The 12,216-nt window shown below is 48.8% G+C and overlaps 1 protein-coding gene across 5 annotated transcripts in view; it reads right to left on the bottom strand.

The window, feature by feature from the left end:
* The window catches only part of EHMT1 (euchromatic histone lysine methyltransferase 1), a 117,457-nt gene that overhangs the window by 93,168 nt on the left and 12,073 nt on the right, over nucleotides 1-12,216 (bottom strand). For 4 of the 5 annotated variants that reach the window (XM_039719992.1, XM_039720001.1, XM_039719995.1 and 1 more), the window contains exon 1: nucleotides 4,395-4,414. The exons of the other annotated variant lie outside the window; for it this stretch is intronic. The gene's annotated coding sequence lies outside the window, so the exon portion shown is untranslated. Of the gene's footprint in view, nucleotides 1-4,394; nucleotides 4,415-12,216 lie in introns of those variants that run through there. 5 annotated transcript variants of the gene reach the window in all.

Raw genomic sequence — 12,216 nt, 5'->3', positions numbered from 1 at the left:
GATATCCTGTGACATACATGTACACATACATATATGAATTAAGTTCGAGGTATTTCACTCCCAAACCCCAGAGGGAGAAGGGAACAAATGGAAGAGGAGAGCCTTCAAGTTCGTATTAGCAAGAGATGAAATTATTTACTGAGAAAAATTTGGGATATCTTGGTAAGAAATGTAGAGTTATTTCTGCAGGACTCCTCTAATAAGCAGAAGGAGTTATAAAAATAGGATGGAAACTGTGGTTCAAGGTTGCTACAGCCTCAAAAAGAAACAGAGATAATAGACGGAGGCACAGATTCCCAGGAACACTAAGGACTGTAGAAGTACTGAGAAATCAAATTGATGATGTGGAAAATAACACAAGATTAAGAATGATCAGGTTAGTGGGGGCTCCTGAAGGAGCAGAAGCAGGAGAAGGCAGACTTCCAGTTTGCAATGGATTAGGAGGAGGTGGGGGATGAATAATCCCCACAGTCCAGGGGTGTGGGTGAGCCATGTCCCCACACAGGACAGCTCTCCAGTGCTCCACATCCCTAAGGGAGGGATCTCCTGCATCCAGGAGCCCATGTGTTTCTGGCAGCTCACAAATCTGAGCCTGGTTCCGGGATCCAGCACTGTCTCCCTCCAGCAGGAATGGCTCAAACTCTGCCTGTCCTTCCACCAGTCACAAACCCTGGTGCCCTGGCACAGCCACATCCCAGCAGCTGAAGGAAGAGCTCCTGCACATCCCAGCAGCCTGTGCTTCCCACAGGGAACAGCCATTTCCCATTTCCCATTTCCTCTGCTTCTCCTCCAGCTGCAGAGCACTGTGGCAGCAAGTAGGTCACAGACTAGACAGCGTCTGAAGAATCACCTGCAGTTGGTTCCCTCTCCTTTTTTCTGCCTTCTTGGGTTTTTAGGAGCCACCAAATCACTTCATCACCACCTTCAAACCCCATCCATCCATCCATCCATCTATCCATCCATCCATCCATCCATCCACCCATCCCAGACCTTTCCCTACAGCCCTGTCTCCTGCCTTTCAGCTCTCTCCCAGTTGTTTAAATCCACCTCTTCCCTGCAAGTCCTTAAAGCAGGATTTTCCTTCCATCTTCCCCTTCTCACAACCATATTTTTCCCAGCATGAGGTACTCCTTACACTGCTTCTCTCACCCTCAGAACCCTAAATGTCCTCTGTGCTGGTCAATGCATTAAACCACATCCACTATGGGAATGTAGTTCTTCTGTAATTCCACATCTGGGTTAAAAATCACAGCTCCTTCCCCTGTGTCTGTAACTTCACACACTAATCCTCAGGGAAAAGGAGGGTAAGGAGTCTCCTTTGCCAGCTGGTGCTTTCAGGCTTCCTCAGGTCCACTCTCCATGCAGGGCTCCATCAGCTCCAAGGAGCACAGGATGCCCCAAGACCCTTCCCTGCTTCACTCAGGAGCCTTTGGGCAGGGACAGCACTGCCAAAGGACACAAAAGAAGGATGCAGCAGCAAGGACAGGGCCCAGGGTGTTAAGGAAGCCAAAATTCAGCCATAAATTGGATTTCAAAATGGCCAGGAAGGCAGGAGAGCAGGAGGTAAAACTTCTTTGAAGGTGGAGAAATGCTGTGCATGACAGCAAACCCTCCCACACAGCGTCACCACAGAGAGGATTCACCACAGCAAATAATTACAAGGCTCCTGTCATAATATCTGCTCTTAAAGGCATTGCCAGTTGAGTCCAGGTTGGCTGAAGCAGTTAGAAGGGATAGAAGCAAAGCCACCAGGCTTTGAAGTGGTCACCATTTGGTTATTAAAGACTGGGACCTGCGTGCCGTGTCTACCCAGCAGTTACCTTCTCCTCCCTGGGACTGCCAAGGTTGCCTGAGGGTTTTTTAGATACACCTGTAGGATTCAGTTCCATCTTGTTCTTTCTGGTTTGAATACAGTCCTGGGTTGATATGATACCAAAAAGATGAGTAAGCCCCAAGTTCAGGTTTCAGTTCCTCCATTTCACAAAGCTCTGCTGGTGGAGAAAGAGGCAAAACTGGCCACACAGACAGAATTTTTCACACAAATCTAAAGACACAAATGTGCAAATTCAAGCAATGAATCCTCCCGCAAAGTCCACTAAAGCATCCAGGAGTCCCTGCCCTCCATGCCCTGCAAATCCCACACCCTGCAGCAGGCACTGGACACAGCTCCATGGGGTGAAGAACCTCCCTCAGCTCAGCCACACCTGAGTGCTGGGGGTTGGCAAGGGGAGAGAGGTGCCCACCCATGGGAACCCCAGCAGGGACCTGCAGAACCCCTCTGGCAGACCCCAAGAACAAACCCACAAACTGAAATTAGATTTGGTTGTAGCTACTTTTTTCCTTCCAGACTGATCAGTTCCAGGGCTTGCTGGAAAGGAGCTGAATGTGTCCTGGGAAGAGAGGAGCCCTGCCCAGGAGGAAACAGCTCTTGGGGAGGGTGTCCCAAAAGCTGCTCTGATCCAGAGGCATCAAGCCCCCAGGCCACCAAAGGCTTGGTAAGGCTGAAGCACAGTGCTGGGGACTCTCCTCAGCCACTGAAAATAGCTCATTTCATCCACTCTACCCTAAAAAGAGGAGGAGGGCTTTATCCTCTGACTTGGAGCCAAAACCCATGGCATAAGGAAAGTGTGACTTTTGTCCCTTTGCTGAGCCTTTCCCCCATTCTGGGACTGGAAACATGAGGAAAAGATTTCAAGCTGGTCTAAACCATTTCAGGGATCAACCTGATGACTCTTCCCAGTGAGGATGAAATAAAGAACGAGGTGATGGATCCAGGCTCCCTGAAGTCACCCTCTGGCAAAGGGAAGGACAGCAATGACCTGCATGGGGGACAGCCAGGGCCCAGCACCTCATTCCAGACCAAGGACCAGTCCTGGTGTCACAGGACCTGGGGCCCTGAGCTGGTAAAGCAGCCCCCACCTACACACCTCAGCCTGAAGATACAATTTTGTTACATCCTGATCACAGATTTTTACAGTTTCCTTTAACTTTCTCGCTTTCAACTTGGCTTCTCCAGAAAACTATTCCCATTCTTCCACCAAACGTGCTTTTAAATAGAATTTGATCATTTTTCTCTGAACTAAAACCCCTTGTCATGGTGACAGATACATCACTGGCATCAGTTAAAAATGTGAAAGAGAAAACCCTCATCCACCACTGAGAAACAAGCAGCACCACTGAATCCTGACACAACCATGGTCCTCCACGACACGAGTCTTTGTTCTCACAATCATCTCCAAAACAATATTCTGACAACATCCTTCCCTATATAGATTTATATTGCTATATCTCTATCATTTCCCTCACGCCCATCAAAATGAAGTTATAATTAACCCATCATCAATAGAAATTACAATGATTTTGAAACAGCAAGAAACAATCTATTTGCATTTGGTAGCTAATTATTCCCCCTACGCACACAGCCACCAATGTTCCCTAAAACCATCCGCAGAACAGACAGTCTGTGCTAGCCAGAGCTTCTGGAAAGGAGGGGAAAAGGAGGGACTAAGCAAAAAAACCTCAGTGTTGGGGTGGCAAAATTTTCTTCAAATCCGCTGCATCTCGAGCTCAGCTGAGTCTGTAATAGAATTGCCCTTCTGAACTCATCCAGCAGTGTTAGAATCCACCTGGGTATCACATGGAAGCTGACAGCAACCTCAGGACGAACCTAGTGGGAGCCACTGACATTTGCTAAATTATTGAATTATTATTCCCTTCTTCACACCACTCCAAGGAAACACGAAGCCATTTTCCATTAAAAGCCGTTGGACATAAATTTCACACCAGGAGAGCTCCCAGAGCCAGGCAGCCCCGGGGTGTGCAGTGGCACCCCTGATTATCCCCTCCTCAAGGAGGAAGGGCGTGCCCTCCTTGCAGCCACACAAGTCCTGGGGGATGCCCAGGGTGACCTCCAGCCCCTCCAGCTCCCAGTCATCCCAGTCAGGTACAGAACAGAACAATGCCCTGCCCCACCCCCGCCCCCACGCCAGGCAGGTTTTGCTGACACATCACCTCCATTTCCTCACCATCCCCAAGGATTACAGCAATGTTTGGAGAGGTAAAGGCACGAGCCGTGGTCAGGGAGCACTGACTCGAGCATTTCCAGCAGCCTGACAAAAATCAAGCCACCCAGGCATTTCTGCTTGACGTCCTGGGAGCCCCAGGTTGGCCCTCCATGGCTTGTGCTGTGTTCAGAGGAAGCTGATAAAAGCTCCAGGGGTGGTAAATCACATCCTCCTTCACCCACGCTCCTGGAGGCGAGTAGAGAAAACACTCTTCGCTCATCAGGAACCAGCCGAGGTTTCCTTTCCTCTGGGATGCCCCCACAAAGCAGGGATTGGGGAGGAAGGGGCTCAGTTTCACCTTGACACAATCCCTGTGCCTGCAACACTTACCTGGCTGCCAAGGCATCCCTCCTCAACACGCCGAGAGTCATCAGCCTTCAAAGCAAAGCCAAAACAGCTCAAGGATTGTTTTCCTTCCCCCATCTGACACGGGATTGCAGCTCCTCAGGCATGGGGAGGAGGGGGAGCAAAATAATAGTAATAATCAAAAGCAAAAGACTAGTCTTCTGTAGGCAAAGCTAATCCTGTCACACATTTTCTTCCCAACAGAAGCATGATAGATCGAGTCCCACTGGGTTCTGCTCACAACTAAACAGGATGAGGTGTTTGCAGCTCCTTCTGCCAACACAGCTCAACGAGCAGCAAGGCCTCACCTCCTCTAATCATTTCACTCAACACGAAGCCACCCTGGTGCTCTACCCCAGCTCTAGAAAGCCAGCCCGAGCCTCAGTATGGCCTTGCACGGAAATAGGATTACTTTGGCCTGGAGGAAAAAAAGAAACCACAACATGAAGGTCACCCATAAAATCATTACACAGCTCCCTCTTCCCCGGCTCATAGAGAAAAAACCTTGCTCAAACCCTCAACCTGAAAGGAGAAACACAAAAAGATATGTACATTAATGCCATATACCTCCGTCAATTTTTTTCCTCGTGTCTTTAGAGCAGTTGTTTACTGCAGCCAACTGCAGAGAAATTACAGTAGCTTAACTCTCCAACTCCCTCTAAAGGATTAATCTTCCAGTGAGCATGCTCACGCGGGAGCTTTTTCAGCACTTGCATCCATTTCATGAGTGAGGGCTGCTGCACACATGAGGAAATGCCATTTCAGGGCTCCAGGCAGAGCGAGCAGCCCCCAAACCAAGGGCTAAAGCCCTTCCCAGGGCTCCACAAAGGATCTCTGCCCAAGCCTCCAGCTCCAAGGAGGTTGAAAGATTTCACGTCCATGGCCCCTTTCAGGAAGGAGGGGGGCGGTGGTTTCCCTGCGACACTCGTTTGAAATGTCTGACCTTGGCTTTTCTCTACAGCCTGGTGGACAGTTCATCCACTGAATCTGGAGTCAAAAATAGCTTCTTCTCGCTGGCACATTTTTCCTTTTGCATCACTTGTTGGCTCATCTTTGCTTTTCAGAAAAAATCAGGAAGATAATTTGGGGTGCAGGGAGGGGGAGGGGAAACATTCAAATAAAAAGGAACAGCTTTAAAAATCTAGTTCTCAACTCTGCATCACAGTTGGTAACAGATCCTGAGACACATTTAACTCCACAGATTAAGGACCCATGCAAATGAGGATTTGCTGGTAGACAACAAATCCAGTATCTAAACAAGGCTGTTCAAGTAATCTTGTCCATTCTCCCCTAGACCACTGTAGATTAAACTGCTCTATTTGAGAAATTTCTCCCTCACCTCAAAGGATGACCCTCAATTCAAAGCCTTCTTGGTGAAAATAAAGCTCCAACATTAAGGACAAATACACTGCAGAAATAGTTTCTTCCATTTTCATCTTCTCATATTCCAGGGTTCTGCCCTTCCCCTTCCCATTTATCTATTTTATGTCCTGTTGCTTAATTGCTCTTTGTAGCTGAAAGAGATCCAAGCCTCCCCCTCCCCCCAAAGGCTCTTATTTCAAGTTTTAAACCCAGCTTGAGTCTAGGACATGCAGAAACCAGACTGCAACCCCTGAGTCCAGGGAAAATCACAACCTCTGAGCCCAGGGAGAAAAAGCCCAGAGGGGGCTGCAGCCCAAGGTCTGAGATCACTTCCCAGATCCAGCACCAGCCTTCACCCCAGCCATTACAACCACCTAAACATGCACTTATTTTTCAAAAAAGTCTTGAGTGTCTTTGATGCCATGAAGCCCCTTTAATGTTTTAAGCCCTACAAGTGAATCCACAAAAAGGCAGGATGCCAGGAGAGTGTTAAAGAAGGGCTATGGCTGCGTTTGACAATGCTCGCTCACCATAGCGACCATCCCTGCAAGAAATGATAAAACCTATGGTGACACTGGATATTTTGCTCTGTTGCCACCTAAATAGAATCACCCCCAGAAAGGGAATCTCTGTTACCATGCATTAAAATAGAGGCTTTGTTTTATTTATAAAGCATCCAAACTGGTTGGTTTGGATGTGTCAGAGCACAGGCTGCTCAGCCACCCCTCCCTGCTCCATCCTTCGGGGACTTAATGACTGATGGCTGCACTTCATCCTCCCCTCGCCTCCCACGGATCTCAGGTGCTGCTGAGCCTGCCCCAGCTCCTCCAGGGAAGGTCTGGAGCCAGGTGGGATCTGACCCTGAAAACCCCTGCAAAGAAAACCCCAGACTTTGGAGAAGGCAGACGTGAAAAAGCCTCGACGGAGGAAGATCATGTCCCGCGCTTCCTCCTCCACAGCAGGATTACACCCACACGTGAAGGTGGGATAGCAGCTATGGAGTTATCCTGACCTGTCATTCCTAATTTGGAAACCAGTCATACTCCCTGAGACTTTAGACTTTGAAGATTGACTACTATTGATTCTTCTGCAAGCAAACAGCCCAAGCTGGCAATCAGTCAATAATAAGCAATTACTCGACAGCCTCTTATCTGCAGATGCCAGCCCAGACAGCTCGATTTGTGGAGGCAGCAGGTCAATAAATCAAAGCTGTTCTCAAATTTTAAAATATCATCATTTAAAAACCCACCCAGCCTTCAAACTGGCTGGAAGAGCAGCCAGGTCAGGGGGATTCCTGCAGAACAGTGTGGTGGCTATCACTAATTTACAGCACGGGAGATAGAAGGTGATGTGCTGAAATCCACCCCTGACACTCCTCACCTCTCAGGAGCAGCATGAGTGGCAGCTGGATGAAGATGATGAGAGGGAGAGGAGGAAGCAAAACCCTTCTCCTTTGAACAATGACTTATAGGGAAAAACAGCCTTCCCAAAACACTCCCCAATCCCTGAGACACACCTTGCTGCTCACCAGGAGCCACAAATGCCAACAAAAATCTGTTTAACACCCTCAAGACAGCAAATTAATGGCACCTCTCTTATCCCCCTGCTGTGACCTCTGTACTCTGGGTGTACAATTAATCATTTCATCCCAGGAAATGCACTTCCTCACTTTTTCATGGCCTAAACATGATACAAGCACAGGAGCCAAAGGCTCCCCTTGAGCATTTCAGTGTGACCCAGAGGCGACACTTCAAACCCAGCAGTGCCAATAGTGCAACAAAGAAAACCAGCTGAAAACTCAGGGAGGCATTTCATGCTCTCTGTGCAGACTCCCTTTACAGGCTCATTTATATGAAAAGAGATAAAAATTACCCATTTAATTTGCAGAAAACTGAGCATGCAGATGGAATGCCAGCCCAGTGCAATGGCAATATCTATCTATCTATCTATCTATCTATCTATCTATCTATCTATCTATCTATCTCTGCAAGGGCAAACACAACCTTCCACCTAGTTCTGGAGACTCTAGAAACTTCCCTGTTTGTCCATGGGTTCTTGCACAAGTCATGGAAACAGCCCAAAAGTACCCAAAGAACAGCAACACTTCAATAATCCTGCTTGTGCCCAAAAAGTGCGAAGTACCCAAGAGAGGAAAAGGAATGACTTGGGAATATCCTGCCACTGGTCTCAGGCAGGGAAGTGTTTGTAGAATGATGACCAAATCTTGCAGACTGAGTATCTGCAATCATACCAGCTTGAAAAAACAAGATTTTAAGCCTAATATCTAAATAAAAAGGGGTGACCCACTGGAAACAAGATCAATCCCATAGCTGCTACTCACTCTTCATACTCCATTTGCCACAATTTCAGGTATCTAAGGATACATTCTAAAAATCCACAGTCTTCAATACTTTGCAGTGGTCTGGGAGGGAAGGTTGTGTGAAAGGCAGCAGGTAATGGATTATTTCAACTGTGCTTGCCAGTTGGGACAGACTTCTTGAGGAGCCTACTGTGGTTTTCACTTCTTTCTACACAGGGTGCACTCAGGTCCTTGCAGCAGAGGCTGGGCCAGCAGGAAGCTGTGGGAAGCTGTACCCAAAATCTCAAAAAGATTTCTTCTCTTCTTACCCACAGAGCACCTACAGGTGGCTTTTACACTGCCAGCCTTGTCTGCAGCACCGTGACAAAGCATGGCAGAGCACCCAGGAGGAAAAAAAAGGTGTTAAATGCATCTTCCTGTATCACTCACCATATATAGAGAAGCTACAAAACGCCAAAGCAGCTGACAGGATCCCACAAACCGCACTGCAGAGCACCAGTGGCTCCTGAGCTTTGCAGGAAAGATTTTCACACAATACCTGCAGTTTTCTCATATAAACTATGGACCCTTTTCCTTCCCCCTGCAGAAGTGCAGATGGCCAGAAGGTCAGTGGATCCACACTGTAAGGACAGCCAGTGGCAGCCCAGCTCTGGGGAGGAGCCTGCAAAGCTGCTGGAGCTGCTGGGCATGGAAAACATTATTTATGTGCCCAGAAAGGAGCTGCCTGCCATGGGCCTGGCTCCCAGAGCCCCACTCAAACCAGTGCTGACCTTCCCCACACAAGGAAAATAACACAGCAACTTTACAAACCACAGCTGTGGCAGGAACACAAAACTATTTCTCACCTTTTAGGACAAAAGCAATGCCAGTTGCAAGACAATAAGATATCACAACCTGCCATTCATGCTCCCATCTCAAGGCAGGCCATGCCATACAAAAGCTGGAGATCACCTGTCGTGCTCTGCTTCCTTCTTTCAAATGCAGCATTGTGTTAGCACCAGGATCCCGCTGCTTTGGGGCTGGAAGTGTTGCTAGAGCAACAAAAATGCTGGAAAGTAGAGCAGAGAACAAAAGGACTCCACAGCCCCAGCGAGGATGTGATCAAGGAGACAGTAACAATGTAAAATGGGACCAGGAGACCTCCCTCAGAGCAGGGAACCGCCAGCTCCCATCCTCTGCTGGGCAGAATGATAATTTAGCAAGTAGATCATCCCAGTAAGAAATTCCAGCAGCTCAGCCCCATGTCTGCTTCTTATCAGGAGCCCCATGACTGACCAGAGCCCTGCTCCTCTCCGTGATCCATCCTTTCATGCCCAGCACGAGGCTGCCATTCCCAGCTGACTTTGGAGGAATTAGGGACATGTTTTCCTGTAAAGGCAGAGTAAATCCCTGCTTGCATGTCCAGCAGGTTGTCCTTGCAGCAGGAGACGTGGCCAGAATTGCTCTCACTGGACAAATCCAAGTGAGGTGACATTCCAGGAGTTCACTGAGACAATGGGATCCCACTGCACCTTGCAGGGCTCAGCAGAGGGGCCCTTGCTGTAAGGAACATGGATGCTTTAGGAAATAATCCTCAAAGCAGACTGATTCAGGGATTGCCTTTGTCCCTTTGGCATGTTCAGCACGGGGACACTGCACCCAAGATGTGTGGAGGGTGTCCTGGCTGGAACTGTCACCCCTGGAGCTGGGCAGGGACAGACAGCAAACACCCACTGCCAAAATCCATCCCTGGAGGGTTGTATTTGCTGCATCAACCTGTCTGCAGCCCAATCCTAATCCTGGAGAACTTTGCAAGAGCTCAGCAGATCCTCCACACACACTTGGATTCCTTTGCACCACACTGGTCACAAGGACCTGGCTAACTCTGATGTGTAGCTCATGATAAAAAAACACAGTTTAAAGGCATTTGTTATGTAACAAAAACTGTCCCTCTGTGCCTGGTCTTCCTGTCACCTGCACCTGGCTCTGCCAACAGCTTCCAGAAGGCTCTGAGAGGAAAGGGAGCCCCTTGCAGGAGTCATATTTGCTACATGGGAGTACAAACCACTCACACAAACTAAGCAACAGCAGCAAAAGTCCTGGAGGTGTCTGGCTTGAAGTATAAAAAGCAAAAAAAAATTTTTTCAAAGCTCAAGCAAATCCTTCATCAGTGAAGCTGATGAAGACACAAAAATGCTCAGGGTGGATTATGAAAATGAGCAAAGACAGGACCAGCTCCAGGGAAGTGAGGCTCAAAGCCTGGCTCAGAGCTGGCCTCAGCTCCTCGTGACCACCTGCACAGGTTACAGAACAAGCAGCAAAGAGGATGAACAGTATTTATTCCCCCCTCTGGATTAAAATTCAGAGGTGGAGAAATCACATGAACTGTGAGGATCCCAGCAGCAGAACCAGTCTGGCCCTGGGAACACAGGACCAAGGTTGCTCAGGGAGACTCCACACCTGAGGAAAACTGAAGGCTTTGCTGCAGCCTGACCCAAGCCCTGCTACCCATGGCTGTGACCTTCCAAACCAGCCCAGTGCCAGGCTTCAGGTGGCTCCTCGTGCCTCCTCTCAGCTCTGGGGAATCCCTGTCCCCTCGGAGCTGCTCAGCAATGCACCTTGCCCATGGCACACAGAGCAGGGCACTGGGATGGGCTCCAGCCCCACCTCAACTGGCACCTCCAGCCCAGCCTCTCAATTCCAAAATAGCTTCTTCCCCGTTTGACCTGTTACAACAAAAACCACAGAAAAATACAAGAATTCAAACAGACAGAATGACAAATGCTGGAACTGTGTAATGTAAAAAAAAGAAGTAAACTAATCCAAGGACCTGAAGACTGGTCCATTCACAATTTTGGCATATTTTCAGCCATCCCTGATAAAGGCACCTCTATATATGACAGTTCTGTTGAAACAGGTCAAAGTTAGGCCAAGATAAATGCTCTCCTGCCTGAATGTGCTGATACCAATGTGGCTGTGCCCCAAAACTTCCCACAAAGAGCTTCAACCTGGGTATCATCATTATACAAACACAATCTGCATTAATAATCATTGCTTTCAGCATGCAAAGGAGCTGCCATGATCATCCTGTCAATTAATTCCAATGGATAAAACCAGTAACTGAGGGGAAAACACGTCACATCTGCTTCTTCCTGCTCTGCTGAGAGGGGCTGGGAGGAGCCCAGGAGCCCATCCAAAATGATCTTTCTGCCATGGGAGCAGCTCACTTCACTCAGGAAGGCTAATTTAGCCAGCAAAAACTGCAGCCACGTTCAAGCCATCCAAGACACCCACACAGTGCTGTGAGGCAGCATTCCTGGATGGAGGCATGGCTCTCACCTCCAACACAGCCAGGGCTGGACTTGCAGCCTGCTCCCAGTGCCACTGTGCCACCACAAACAGCTCTCCCTGCACTGCTGAATGCTCTGGAACTGCACTACCATCATGGTTAGTAATTACTGCTCTGATGCATTAATGTATGCAAGTCCCAAACCCACCAGTCTGGCCTCGTTGGGTAACTCCAGAGCAGAGCCTTCAGCAGCACTGCCCCGCTCCTCTTCCTCCTGCTTTGGGTCTGCCCTGACCACGGGCTATTCCCCCATGGAATTGTGCTCATAGAAACAACCCATGCCACAGGTAGACCCCTCATCACACCCCTGGGGGCTGTCAGGGCAAGGAAAGGGGTTTTAATCAGATTTTGGGCACCATATCCCTGGAGAAGCTGCTGCAGTCACATCAGCACCTCAGAGGATGCACTAGAACAGACAGAGATGTTAACTGCTCCTCCCAGAAGCTGCCCAGCCCAGCAGGCAGGGAGGTGATACAGCCTCCTGTGGGGAGGGACAGATGTGCCAGTGCCACAGCACAGCTGGGGAGCTCAGGGGAGGAGACACAGCACCCAGAAAACAGCAGTGGGTACAGGGGATTAGCTCTGAAACTCAGCTTGGCAAAACTCACTGCTCAACTCACATGGAGATTAACAATCATTTTGATTCAAGAATTCCCACAGAAAGAAATGGGCCTGATGAGCCACTGTGGTCCTTCCAGCCTGACTGATCTGGTGATTCTGTGGTTGCCCATTTTCCTGGGAATTCCCTTGCAGAGGTGGCCTGTGTCTCTCAGTCCCCAGGCAGCAAGGGAAGAACA

The sequence above is a fragment of the Passer montanus genome, unplaced genomic scaffold, assembly GCF_014805655.1.
Source record: "Passer montanus isolate IOZ18808 unplaced genomic scaffold, ASM1480565v1 scaffold43, whole genome shotgun sequence".
In the NCBI taxonomy this organism is placed as follows: domain Eukaryota; kingdom Metazoa; phylum Chordata; class Aves; order Passeriformes; family Passeridae; genus Passer; species Passer montanus.
The sequence above is the reverse complement of the archived record's forward strand: the minus strand, read 5'-3'. Positions and strand labels throughout refer to the sequence as shown.